Consider the following 13,136-nt stretch of genomic DNA (forward strand, 5'->3'; position numbering starts at 1 on the left):
TCAATCAGATCTTTTATTGACGCTCATATTAAATGGACTATGACGAGGATATCGCCTTCCCCCGTTTAGGTGGACGTCAACCTAGGGAGATTGCTCCATAATAGCTTACAAAAATAAAACAGGGTATGCATTTTCCTGCATAGTACCGTATTTTGCGCAGTCCTGCACGGCGAAAGAATCAGCAGGTGCTTATTGTCAGCCATGACCATGGCGGCACAACTAGCAGCTTCACAGCATATTTTGAAGCCGGAAGCTAGGGAGTTTTATAGTTTATGTTGCCAAGGATATTGTGTTTTTGCATGCCCCGAGTTGGCAAATGTATAGGCAAGGAGGCAAGATTGTTGCCGCATTGTTTACTCGCCGTTGCTGGCTGGGCAGAGGACAGACAAAGGGAGTAATCTAAATATCTCTACAATATTTTAATCAGAATGTCACTGAGAACTCTAATATTGCAATTGATTTAGTCTATTCAGAAGTGGTCACACAATACAACTGATACATACATATAGGAATTTTCGATGGACTGACAATTTCATAATCAATTCAATTCAAAATACCAATGGCTTGTCTCGTCAGGGGTACACGTTCGTTAGTTAGAGTGCCAAGCCCATGAGTCGCGTTGGCGTTTGACAAATCAATCCGGAACTTGTCAGAAGTCGCAAGCGAAAGCGAGGAACAAAGTTCAGTACGGAGTACTGGGCTACGAGAATAGCGTCGTATTGGTTTCCTGTTATTTCTAGATATGATTGCCGTCAAACTTGCCATGTTAGGCGTGCTCATTCCTTGTTTTTAAGCGCCCAGGTTTTCTGAATTGGCACTTCTAATTATACGTTTCACTAGTTAGAAATCCAGAATGTCTATTCATATACGGCGCTTAGCAGTGTATACAAATAGAGGCGTAGGAAGCCCTCTGCAGCTTTATAGGTAAATGAAGAGGTGCCTAGCTATGGAGTACAATGCCCGTAACTCCCCCACAATAATGAGCAATATGTCGGATATGGGGGACTTCCTCGAAGCCTGCACACTACTTGGTCCAATGCTGGAGACAGAAGAGCCAAACTATGCTTCGTTTGTAGAGATATATCCAGAGGATGAAAATGGATTCATTGCGACAGACTCGCCTTAAATTTACCTCGATGATTCTCAGAATACGAGCTACAGTGTAGGTTTGGACCCGCCTCATGGCACTGTAGGAAATTTCGGGTCGCCTTATGAGGTTACTCAAGCTAGCTCTACGGTCTACTGCAGCAGCTGCAACGAGTTTTCTGATATGAAAAGGTAACTAAGCCACCTTCTAGTTTATATATGCTAATCCTGTCAGGGATATCGCTGAAATACTTTCGGAGCTGAAGACTTTGAGAACTGCGCTGCATCACCTCTCGTATGATGTGAGCCTAGTAACAGAAAAATTAGCGGAGAGAGATGAGAAGGATGAGAAGGATAAGAGGGCCAAGCAGGTTGCATAACTAAAGCCCTGGGTGTTCTCTGCTAGTGCTTACTGTAATCAAATGCACATTCATTTCCTCCTGATTATTGCACACCTTCCTGTTTTGGTTGGAATTCATGTAAATGCAGCTTAACGAAGAACGATGCCCAACTTCCAAAAAGTGCAACTTCATTCAACATGATGCATCCCTTGCACCACAATGGAACACCACGGAAAGAGATTTCGCGCACAGTTCTTGTCTTGGGAGGCCAACACATCTTTGGACTCAAAGGACCCGACAGTCCGGCGCTTAACAATTATCAAATAGAAATTGTAAACTGAGTGCTCGCATATTAAAAAAAATATCAACAAATACTCACCAACGAGCATCTCTTGAATCCTAGCCGTGCTAGTCATGTTGTGGAGATTCTCAAGCTCATTTGAGGCATTGATTCTCTTCCTCCTTGTTCTTACTGGGCACTTCAACAACTGCGCTTAAAGCCAATAATTCTAAGCTTTGAGCTGGCCTTTATTGTGACTCGCTGTTTCGTCTAGAAGCATTACCGAGATGGTGTGTACATTCTATTCGGCGCTGATACAGGGGTGTAAGCAGCTTGGACCTAGCAATACCCTCGCTCTACTGTCAAGTTTGACTTTCTGTTGCGTTACCAGGTCTTGGTCTCTTCGGCTCAGAATATCAGCCTTCTGATTATTCTTGCCTGTGGTGTATGTGATGCAGAAATTGAAGTCGGAGAGTAGCTCCATCCACTGAACCTGTTTCGCTGTGACCTGTTTCGCTGTGAGAATCTTGATAGACATGAAATATTCCAACGAACGGTGATCAGTGTAGATGTCAACTCGGTGGCGTACCGAAGCCAACTCGGGCCTCCATTTTCCAAAGGCTTTCACGATTGCGAATAGTTCCTTGTCGTGGATCTCCCAGTTGATCTCATGTCTGGATAGGACGTGACTGTAGAAGCTTACGGGGTACCATCACTTGTCAGGGTGTTCCTGGGACAGGACACCAGCTACCACTCCATCAGAGGAGTCGGTCTCCAGCTTCGTAGGCAATTCGGGGTTGAAGTGGTGAAGTGCCTGTACCGCTAAAAGTTGTCGTCGCAATTCCTCGAACGCATCCTCACATTCGTCTGTCCACTGGAACGGCTCCGAGGGACTAGTGATGGTGGTGAGGGGCTATGCTATTTTGCCAAAATTACGAATGAATTGTCTATAGAAACCACAGAATCCCAGGTAGGACTTCACACCCGTAACAGTGGTCGGTCGGATCCAGTTACGAAGGGGTTCAATTTTGTCAGGGTCCGCTTCGACACCGGAGGTAGTGAGAACATAACCCAAGTATTTTGTCCTGGTGACGTTGAACTCGCATTTGTTCAAATCGGCTTGGAGTCCAGCTTCTCGGAGACGCTGTAGGACCTTATGCACATGCTCTATGTGTTCCGTAGGGTCCTCTGAATAGATTAGGATGTCATCTAGGTATGCGGTACAGAAGTCGTCTAAGTATTGCATCAGGACATCATTCATATACCGCTGATAGGTTGCGGGACCGTTCGTCAGTCCAAATGGCAGCACTTTGCACTTATAGGATCCATAGCGAGTCCGAAAGGTCGTGTACTCTTCCGAGTCGGGGTGCATCCGTATACGATGGAAGGCTTGTCTGATATCTAGCTCCGTGAAGATTTTTGCTTTTGACACCCGTCCTAGTAGTTCGTCGATACGCGGGATGGGGTAGGGATTATTCCGGGTGAGACCATTTAACTTCCGGTAATCGATGCAAAATCTTAATTTGCCATCCGCTTTCTTTACAAATAGCATAGGGGACACGAAAGGGCTGTTGCTGTTGACGATGAATCCCTTTTCCAGGTTTTCCAGCAGGTATTGCTTGGTAGCCTTAAGCTCTTCGGTGCCCTGTTGATATAATGGGGAGAAAGCGTTTGGTAAAGGGGCTTCGAGCTGTATCTTGTGGTCGTATATGCGGTGGGGTGTAACGCTGACTTCTAAACGATAGAAGACACAGAGGTTCTCTTGCGTAAAGGTTTACTTATCAGAGGAGGCAGGGGATCAGACACAAAGGCTTCAAGTAACACGTTACTAGTATATAACAAATACTGTATTGAGTTGAGCACGAAGCTCCTATCTAAGGAAATACTATCTACTTATATAGTGGCGTCGTGCCTAGTGGACTCTTGGGAACTCACTCGAGTCCTCAGAGTCCTGGACTCTTAGGACTCTTCTCATCATCCTGCGAGTCCATCACGTGCCTAGTGGACTCCTGGGAACTCACTCGAGTCCTCGGAGTCCTGGACTCTTAGGACTCTTCTCATCATCCTGCGAGTCCGTCACGTGATACTTTCGGAACTACTATTCCCCGCTGCCCCTCCAGGTACCAGGGCCGGTCTCATGCGACCTCCCTCCTTCCTGTCCTGTAGTTGGCCAGCCTTCTTGTTCCGTCGTAACACTCGCTCCCTTCCCCTGGGCATTCGTCTCGAATCCTATAAGTACGTCCATGTCCCCGGGACTCTGCTGCTCCTCAGCGAGTCCTTCAATATGCAACATGCCTACTGACACTGCCCGCAAACTCCAGGAACGCAACGATCTTGTCCGTCGAATAAAGAACCACGGATACGAACTACCTGAAATGGATTCTTGCTCGAACTGCGTGAGGCGAAACGTTACTTGCGTGTCGTCTCCAAATGATTCACGGCGGTGCGCTGAGTGCGTTCGTCGCAACTTGAAAGAAAAATGTGACTGTATGGGTCCTGAGCATCCCGACTGGGTGAAGCTCGAACGGGAGGAGGATCGCCTGGATCGCGAAGAGGAAGAAACCCTTTCGAAGTTACTTCGTCTGCGGAAGCAGAAACACCTCATCCGAACCCGTGGTAAAGATATGCTCCGGCGAGGTTTGAAAACCCTCGACGAGCTTGATGCGGCAGAGGAGGCCGAACGTGTGGCTGCTGAGAAGCGTGACGCTGTTGAGGCTGAGGAACAGGCAGTTAGCGCTGCCTCCTCGTCTGTGACCGGGACCCTCGCTTCCTCCGATCCACTGGCCTACTCCCCTGCATCTTGGGATCAATGGCTGGCGGATGGCGGCGTCGATATTCCTCCAGCAGTTCTTTGCTGATGTTCCTTGTTGGTTCCCACGAATTATCCGTAGGTTCATAATTTTCCCATTTTATCAAAAACTCTTCTCGACGTCCTACTAACCTTCTGTCTAGGATCGCTTCGACCTCATATTCGATTATCTCATTCTCGGGTTGGAGTTCGGTGTCGGTCGCAATTGGGGTATTTCCTCTTGCTGGTTCCAGTAGTGAGACATGAAATACCGGGTGTAGTCTAGACTTCCTGGGTAGCTGCAGTCTGTAATTAACTGAGCTGACTTTGTTCAATATTTTGAATGGTCCCAATTTCTTGAAGTCCAACTTTGTGCTTGGTCGTTTCGTTTTGATATGTTTCCGGAGTAGGTATACTTTATCCCCCTCCTTGAAGGCAGGTTCCATACTGCGCTTCTTGTTTGCGTATGCGGCGGATCGTTCATTTAAGAATTGGATGTCCGTCGCAAGTTGTTCGTGGAACGATTTCAGTTGTTCCACCACGATCAGGGCTTGTTCAGCTCGTGATTCATCTGGTCTTGGTTGCCTATATGCTTCTGGCTGGTAGCCATAATTGGCAAAGAACGGTGAGACTTTCGTTGCTTCTGTCATCGCGCTGTTATATGCAAACTGTGCGATGGGTAAGATCTGAACCCAGTTATCCTGTTGATGATTGACATAGCTTTGCAGGTACTGTTCAAGGGTCTGATTTAGTCTTTCTGTTTGGCCATCTGTCTGGGGATGAAAAGCTGTTGACAGCTTATGATTTGTTCCCAGTAGCGCCATCAATGATTTCCAGAATTTCGAAGTAAAGAGCTTGTCTCTATCTGAGATGATTTCTTCTGGCATCCCATGATCGGCTAATATGACTCGAATGAAGGTATATGCGAGCGCCTCGGCGTCGCTAGCTTCTAGATATGGTATAAACTTCCCATATTTCGTGAGTCTTTCCGTGATGACGAGGATAGAGTCATATTCTATTCCTGTTAACGGGTCCTTGGAGGGTGGAAGCTTGACGATGAAGTCCAAAGCTATTGATTTCCACGCTCCTTTTGGTACTGGTGTCGACTTGAGTTGTCCGTATGGCAGGTGCCTATTGGATTTTGACTTGCTGCAAATGTCGCACTCTCTTACCACTGTCTCTACCTGCTTCCTCATACCTGGGAAGTAGTAGTGTCGGGTGATTCGTTCGAAGGTTCGTGTTACTCCCTGATGACCGTGTGCTGGTAACGAGTGTTGTTCTTGCACCAGCGGGCGTCTCATTTGACTTGGGACATACACTAACCCTTTGTATCGAATCAATCCTTGTTCGTCGATGGTGAAGTCGCCTTCGACTTTGGACAAGACTCGCTTGGCGCATTCGTCTGTTGCTTCTTGAGTCTTTCCTCGAGTTCTGTATCTTCGATGACTGAGATCGTCGCTAGTAACTCGTTGTACTGTATTCCTGCATCTGTTTTCTTCAGAATTGCTCTAGGTCTTTCTTCCTTTGGGCCGGTGTAGTCGGTCCGTCTGCTGAGAGCGTCTGCTCTTGCATTCTCGGAGCCCTTGCGATAGGTTATCGTGAAGTTGTAGGCTGCGAGGGTTTCTGCCCAGCGGACTTGTCTGCGGTTTAAAACCTTGGTCGTGGTGAAGTATATGAGGTTCTTGTGATCCGTCCATACCTGCACAGGGTAGGTGGGTCCCTCAAGATATACTCGCCACTGCTCAAAGGCAACGACAATAGCCAGTAGCTCCTTGTCGTGGATGTCGTAATTGAGTTCCGCGGGTGACAGTTTCCTAGAGTAGTACGCGATTGGTTTGAACTTACCGTTCTCGTCTGGTTGATTCAGACATGCTCCAATTGCGAAGTCAGAAGAGTCCGTTTCGAGGATGATCTTCTTTGCAGGGTCAAATGTAGCAAGGATAGGTGCTTCCGTGAACTTCGTCTTAAGTTCCTGGAAAGCAGCCTCTGCCTTGTCCGTCCATTTGAATTCGAGATCCTTTCTGGTAAGCTCCGTGAGTGTTGAGCTACCTTGGAATATCCCGAGATGAATCTTCGGTAGAAGTTGGCGAAGCCTAGGAAGGCTTGCACTTCCTTGACTGTGGTCGGTGTTGGCCATTCCAACACTGCCGTTACTTTTGCTTGGTCCATCTTGATGCCATGCGTTCCAATAATGTAACCCAAGAATTCGACTTGGTTTTTATGGAACTCGCACTTCTCTGGTTTGAGGAGTAAGCTGTACTCCTTTAGTTTCTTCAGGACGAGTTTGACATGCTTGACATGCTCCTCCTTGGTTGCTGAATACACCAGGACATCGTCTAAGTAGACAATGGTAAAGATGTCTAAGTATTCGTGCAAAGCATCATTCATCAGTCGTTGCATAGATGCGGGTGCGTTTGTTAGCCCAAAGGGCATGACTTGATACTCGAATAGGCCATAGCGGGTGCGGAATGCTGTTTTCCACTCTTCCCCAGCCTTGATTCGGATCAGGTTGTATGCTCCTCGCAGATCTAGCTTACTGAAGATCTTTGCTCCTTGAAATCTATCGTGTAGTTCGTTGATTAACGGCAGGGCATACCTGTCCTTGATTGTGATGTTGTTCAACGCTCGATAGTCCACACATAACCGTAGGGAGCCGTCTTTCTTTGGTACGAAAAGCACCGGACTTCCTGCTGGTGATGTGGATGGTCTGATGAATCCTTTCGCTAGGTTATCATCGATGTACTCCTTAAGTACCTTCAGCTCCTTTTCCGATAGCTGATATATTGGTCCGAACGGTGGACTCTTGTCTTTCTCCAAAGGTATCTCGTGATCCCATGGTTGGTGCTTAGGAAGCGCCTCGTTCTTAGGGCCTTCCTGGAATAATCGCTCGTATTCCTTGTACTCCACCGGTATACTCGTCGGTGAGGATGCCTGGGCTAGGTCATCGAGCTCGGAGGTTGCACATAACTCCTTCCGGCCCTGGGAGGGTTTCTCCCGTTGTCGCGTGTCCGTCCGTTGTTCACACGCGCACTGGCTCATCACAACTTTCTCGTTCCACCAGTCAATCTGGGGGTTGTGTTTCTTGAGCCATGGCACACCAAGGATGCACGCATGGTTGTCCATGTGCACGATGTCAAACTGAATCGTTTCCTTGTGCCCGTGTAGCATGACCATTTCCAATGGGACCGTTTCGTGGGTCACCATTCCTTCATTAGTCGAGATGGGCTCTCCATCTACGACCATTAACGGGTATGGTTCGGTTTTCAATTGCGTCTTGAAACCTTGCGTGTCTGCTACTTTCTTTGTCATAAAGTTGCCCGTCGCTCCTGAGTCAATCATTGCTCGGAGGTGTCGCTGTTGTATCTTAGCGACCACATATAGTTGCATGCTGCCCGTCGTGGTGCATAGTTGGTCTGTACTAGGCCTCTTCGTGTCGCTCGCCGGTGGCCTACCGTCGAGGACTCCTAGTTTTTTGACTCGTCCGAGGAAGGATAGTATTCATCCGCTTCCAATGGTGGTCCTTGGGGAGATCGTTTCCCTCGCTCTTCTGCTTCGTCTAGCAGATGTGGGTATTTCTCGTATACCTGTTCGCTTTTGATAGGCAAGTCCCCTTCAGACTGGCTTCGCCTGAGGGCGTGAACTTGCTCTGCGTCTCTGAAGTGTATCCTGGGCGAGGATCGGGGAAACAACTGATTCTGGTGTTTCTTTTTCCAGTGGAGCTTGCAATCATCTTCGCTGCAATACTCCCAGTAGACATACGCGTGCCAGGGATGATCAGTCTCTGTTGCGTCTGTCGTTGATAGTTCCCGCTGTCCTCTCACCCATGCACTATCTTCCCTCGGAGGCGTGGAGAACGTGTCTAGTTGCTCCATGGCTCTCCTTTCGATGCGTGGAGTGGGTCTCGCATTTTCCCGTCGGAGCATATCTCTGGCTTTCTCGTCGTACTTCTTCAGGGCTCTCCTGCGGTCCTGGTAGTAAAGTTCGACGCTTTTCATATACTTCAGTTTAGCCATATGCTCGACATCCTTCTCCAGTTCTTCCGCTTCTTGGGCTTCCAACTTAGCTACGTCTTGGGACGTGCCAAGCAGCCTGCGGGTATTCGTTAGTTGGTCGTAGTATCTCCAGAGGTCATCCTTGCAGTCGTCCACCTTGCACTTTAACGGAAGTTCCTGTAACAGGTTCCCGTAGAGGTCTTTAAGCATGGGGATTTTCCTCTGGCCATTGGGCTTGTCTCGTTCGGCCCTAATCTTCGCGTGGGCGTGTTTTGCCATGCGTCTTACTACGCTCTTGCACCGTGGACTCATTGGTTCCGTAGGTGCGAGTTCATCGAAGGTCTCCTGTTCCGAGACGGTGAACGATTCCGCCTCCGACCCTTCATCTGAGCTCTCGTCTTCTGGGGTGCTTTCGCCGTTTATTCCCCAGTCCTGTTTGCTCACAAACGTTGCGTTCAACTGTCCTGTCCAGGTGGCATTGAGTTGTTTGCCGACTTTGCGTCCGCCGTTCCCTTTCTTTGGCTGTCTGCAGTCTCGGGCCATGTGGCCTGGCTTGTCGCAGTTAAAACAGAGTCGTTCCTTGAATTGTCTGTCTTTCTTAGGGTCACGGGGTCGTCCAGGTTTGAACGTGGCATCGAGTTCCATTGGGTCCGACCAACGGTTGTCTCGCGGGTGTTGATCCCGTCGTCTGCCCTCGTTTCCCCGGTAGGGGTAACTTTTCTTGGGCTTGTCATAGGTCCGACGTTCCTTCTGGAATTCGTATAGTCGATTGTCGATTCGGACCGTATGTTCGATTAGCGCTACCATGTCCGTTGGTTGTTGTTCCAAACGGGCAAGTTCCATACGTATATGGCTCTTCAGCCCACGTCGGTAGTGGCTGATGAGTGCGCTGGCGTCCCATCCTGTCTGATTGCCGTATCTCTGGAATTCTGTGGAGTATGTGAGGGCGCTGCCAGTCTGCTTAAGTGCAAACAGATGGTCTTCTGCGGTCTTAATCTCATCGATGTCTCCGAACATGCGTCGGATTTCCTTACAGAATCCATTCCAGCTGCCAAACATAGTCTGCGTAGTTGTCATGCTTCCATTGGTACTTTCATATTTGAAATAGTCCTTGAGGAATGGTTCGATCCATCGCAGGGCTTCCCCCCTAAGGTAGGACGCAGTCCACAGGGCATAGCTCTCCTGGGTGGGAAACTTCTCGTCATTGAAGTGCTGGTACAGTTCGACCTGTAGCAAAAACACCTCAAGTTCCTTTCGGTTGCCGGAGTAAGTGTCGGGCAACTTGACGCGTAGAGTTTCCTTGAGTTCGTTGACGGCGGGTGCGTCAGGCATCTCTTCATTCTCAGGCTTAGACTTCTGAGACGAAGTTGGCGTGGTGGGGGTTTTCCCCTTCGAACTGACGACAGACATGTTGCTTTGTGTGTAAGCCGGTACCTCGTAGAAGTGGTGCTCAAAGTGTAACGCTGACTTCTAAACGATAGAAGACACAGAGGTTCTCTTGCGTAAAGGTTTACTATTTGCCATATCTTCAACAATAGACAACTGAGGAGGGAACCCTTTAGCAGCTAAGTCAAGTATATACTGAACAAGAACTGATTCCTCTAGGTTACTTAATTTCCGTAAGTTGGCTTGGATATCGCGTCGTGAAGGTACGCCTTGTAAACGGTGACGTAGCTTGCGGTGGTCTACGGAATAGATCCTAGCTGCAACTCGAAGGCGCAAATTTGGGTCGCTTTGCATAGCTTGGATAGCTAGCACTAATTTGCTTTCATCATTTTTATGGCGCATGTTTTGTTGTGGAGGAATTTAACATTTAGTTGGGGGGGTTGGTCACCGCATGATTTTGGCACTTTCGCTTGTTTGGCACTTTCGTTATACATGCACGTTAAGCTTAAGGCAATGGAAAACGCTCCATCGACAACAGCAGCAATCAGTGCAGCTTGTAAAGCATCGTATAATAAGCTTGATACTTATTATAACCTTGTGACAAATCAAGGCTCAAGCCACTCATCAATTGCTACTATCTGCGACCCAAGATTCAACTTAAGTATATATGAATTTTATATGCCAAATAGTGTAGACGCTGTAAAACGAGATAGGGCAAGAGCACAGTTCGCAGCTTGCTATAACCGGTATAAAGACCGTGAGAACGATATACAGGTTGCTGCTATTGAAGCTACTATTGCTGCTGAAACTGAGCAGCCTACGACTCTAAGAGAACTTGATTCCGACGATGAGATGTATCAGCATTGTGGGCCTTCTATTGAGGAAGTTGAGTGGCGATGATGGTTCAAAGAGAATGGTGTTGACCGTAATACTAATATCCTCAAATATTGGCAGGCAAAGCAGTATCAGTATCCAGTTATATCACGGATCGCACGGGACTATTTGGCAATTACAGCCTCATCGGCAGCGTCAGAGCGTATATTTAGTGTCGGCGGTGATATAGTCACAAAGAAAAGGAACAGGTTATTACCTTCAACTCTTCGATATCTACTCTGCCTACGGGATTGGGGGGTTATAGGCGACGAGGAGGAGGATAATAGCGAGTAGACAGTTATCATATTTCATTACTATATACTACAGTTGAGCCTCAAAATACTCAAATACTATTCGGCGAGGATTTGTATGAGTATTCGCCGAATACTCCCAGATGGCGAGTATTCAGGAAAACCCTGAATACTATTCGAATACTATTTGGGGAACACTGCGTATAACCCGCCTTCTCGTCCCCATTAAGGATAAACACAACGCTAGGCTTCATCGAGGCGAAAATAGAGAGTCTTACCGCCGACATCGCGACGAACAATCGTATCAAAAATTCAAGGAAAGCAGCCAGAGGGTTGGGTGTGTTGATGCAGTGTGTTGTGCTTGGGGCGGTGGGAGTGCGCGATGACAGAAACAGAGCGGTGGTGACAACAGAAGCAGCGACAGCAGCCCTTAACGATAGCACCGCAGCAACGACGACAACAGCAAACACACCACAGCCCCCACCCCCTAGCGCACTAACCGCACACCAGCACATCAACACACCGCATGTCTCACCGGTACCCAGACTCCTTCTGTATTCAGTGGCACCTAGACGCTGCTTTTTACACAGGATTCCCGTGTGGTTTTGGGCTGTTTGGGGGGAAGTGGGATTGGCATAAGAAAGGGGTCGGGGGAGGTAGTAAGAAACACCGAAGAACACTTGCTTAAAACACCGAAACAAGGAAAAGCGCTCAAAAGCACTGAAAATCACAAAAATGTGCTGAAAATCACTGAAAATCGCCCAAGGACGCTGGAAATCATTGAGCAATCGGAAGTAGGCGTGGAGGTGAGTTATTATGTTATAAGCGTAAATTTGGGGGTATCAAGTATAGGCTAACGTGGTTTATCAGTACGTCGGACATATCAGTACCTCGGACACTTTTCATTGGCATTCTACTTTAAATATCAATAAATCAACCATAACATATTAAATTAACTATAACTAAGCGGAATCAGATGAACTAGACATATCTATAGCTTCTTGACAAGTTCGCGCATTATGACCAGCTTTTCCACAGATCCCACAGCATCGCCTAGACGGTTGCCCCTCCTTGCGACTACCCCCAACCGCACGTACGTCGCATCGTACCTGCTCATCCACATCCTTCTGTGTGATAATAGCCTGTGCATCCTCTACTATAAGTGCACCTCCTTCATGGACACGAGCCTTTTTAGCCCTGCGGCGTTTGCTAAGGGCTTCGTTGGCTGCTCGAAGGGTACGTACCTCAGCAGACAGAAGGGTGTTCTCATGTGCTAGTCGCTCCGTACCCTTTGCCAATGCAATAACTGTCCCGAAGAGTGGAGTTGGCGAGCTTCCTTGGTGACGGGCAATTCGATTTCGAACGAGGGTTGTTTGTGAAAGAGCTTCAGTTGGGTTGGAAGGGGTCTGGGAGACCCAAGGGTTGGTGTTGGCAGTAGAGGGTCTGGAGGGAGTTGGAGTCCGTAACCTCACGTCAAGCTTTGAAAGCACTGCTTGCGGGTCGAAAGGCACTAAGCCAGCTCCGCGGAACCCGGACTGGGCGTTTTGGGCTGTCATGGATTCCAGATATGCTGCTCTAAAGGCGAGAAAGAACTCGACCTTGGTAATGTGGTTGATATGAGCCTTAATGAAGGTCTCAATCTGCCGACCATATGCCCGCTTCAACACACTAAAGCACCCGACATCAAGTGGCTGAGTTAAATGAGACGAGTGGGGGGGTAGTCCAAGAGTTATAATGTTGTGTGCCTTGCAGTACTCTTGGAACTCGGCCGATTCATGACTCTCGTGCCCGTCTAACACCAGCATTCGATATGGACCCCTTGCACGAACAGCAGTATGTTTGTCGAAGTGTTTCAACCATTCTAGACCCATCTCATTGTTTGTCCATCCATTGCTTGTCGGTTTAACAACCCAGTTGTGTGGAAGGCCGCCGTCTGTATACCAATTTGCAAGATGATTCTTGCCTTTAACTACCAAAAATGGAGGAATACTCCAGCCGTCACTGTTGATACAAGCAATCGCTGTAGCCCATTCCTGATTCCCTGGCTGAACTGCCTTACCTCTGCCAAGTCGATCTGCATGGGTAACAACCATTGCAGGGCAAATCACACCCATCATAAACCCAGTTTCGTCAAAGTTA

This window comes from Pseudogymnoascus destructans (genome assembly GCF_001641265.1).
Source record: "Pseudogymnoascus destructans isolate 20631-21 unplaced genomic scaffold scaffold_8, whole genome shotgun sequence".
Classification (NCBI taxonomy): domain Eukaryota; kingdom Fungi; phylum Ascomycota; class Leotiomycetes; order Thelebolales; family Thelebolaceae; genus Pseudogymnoascus; species Pseudogymnoascus destructans.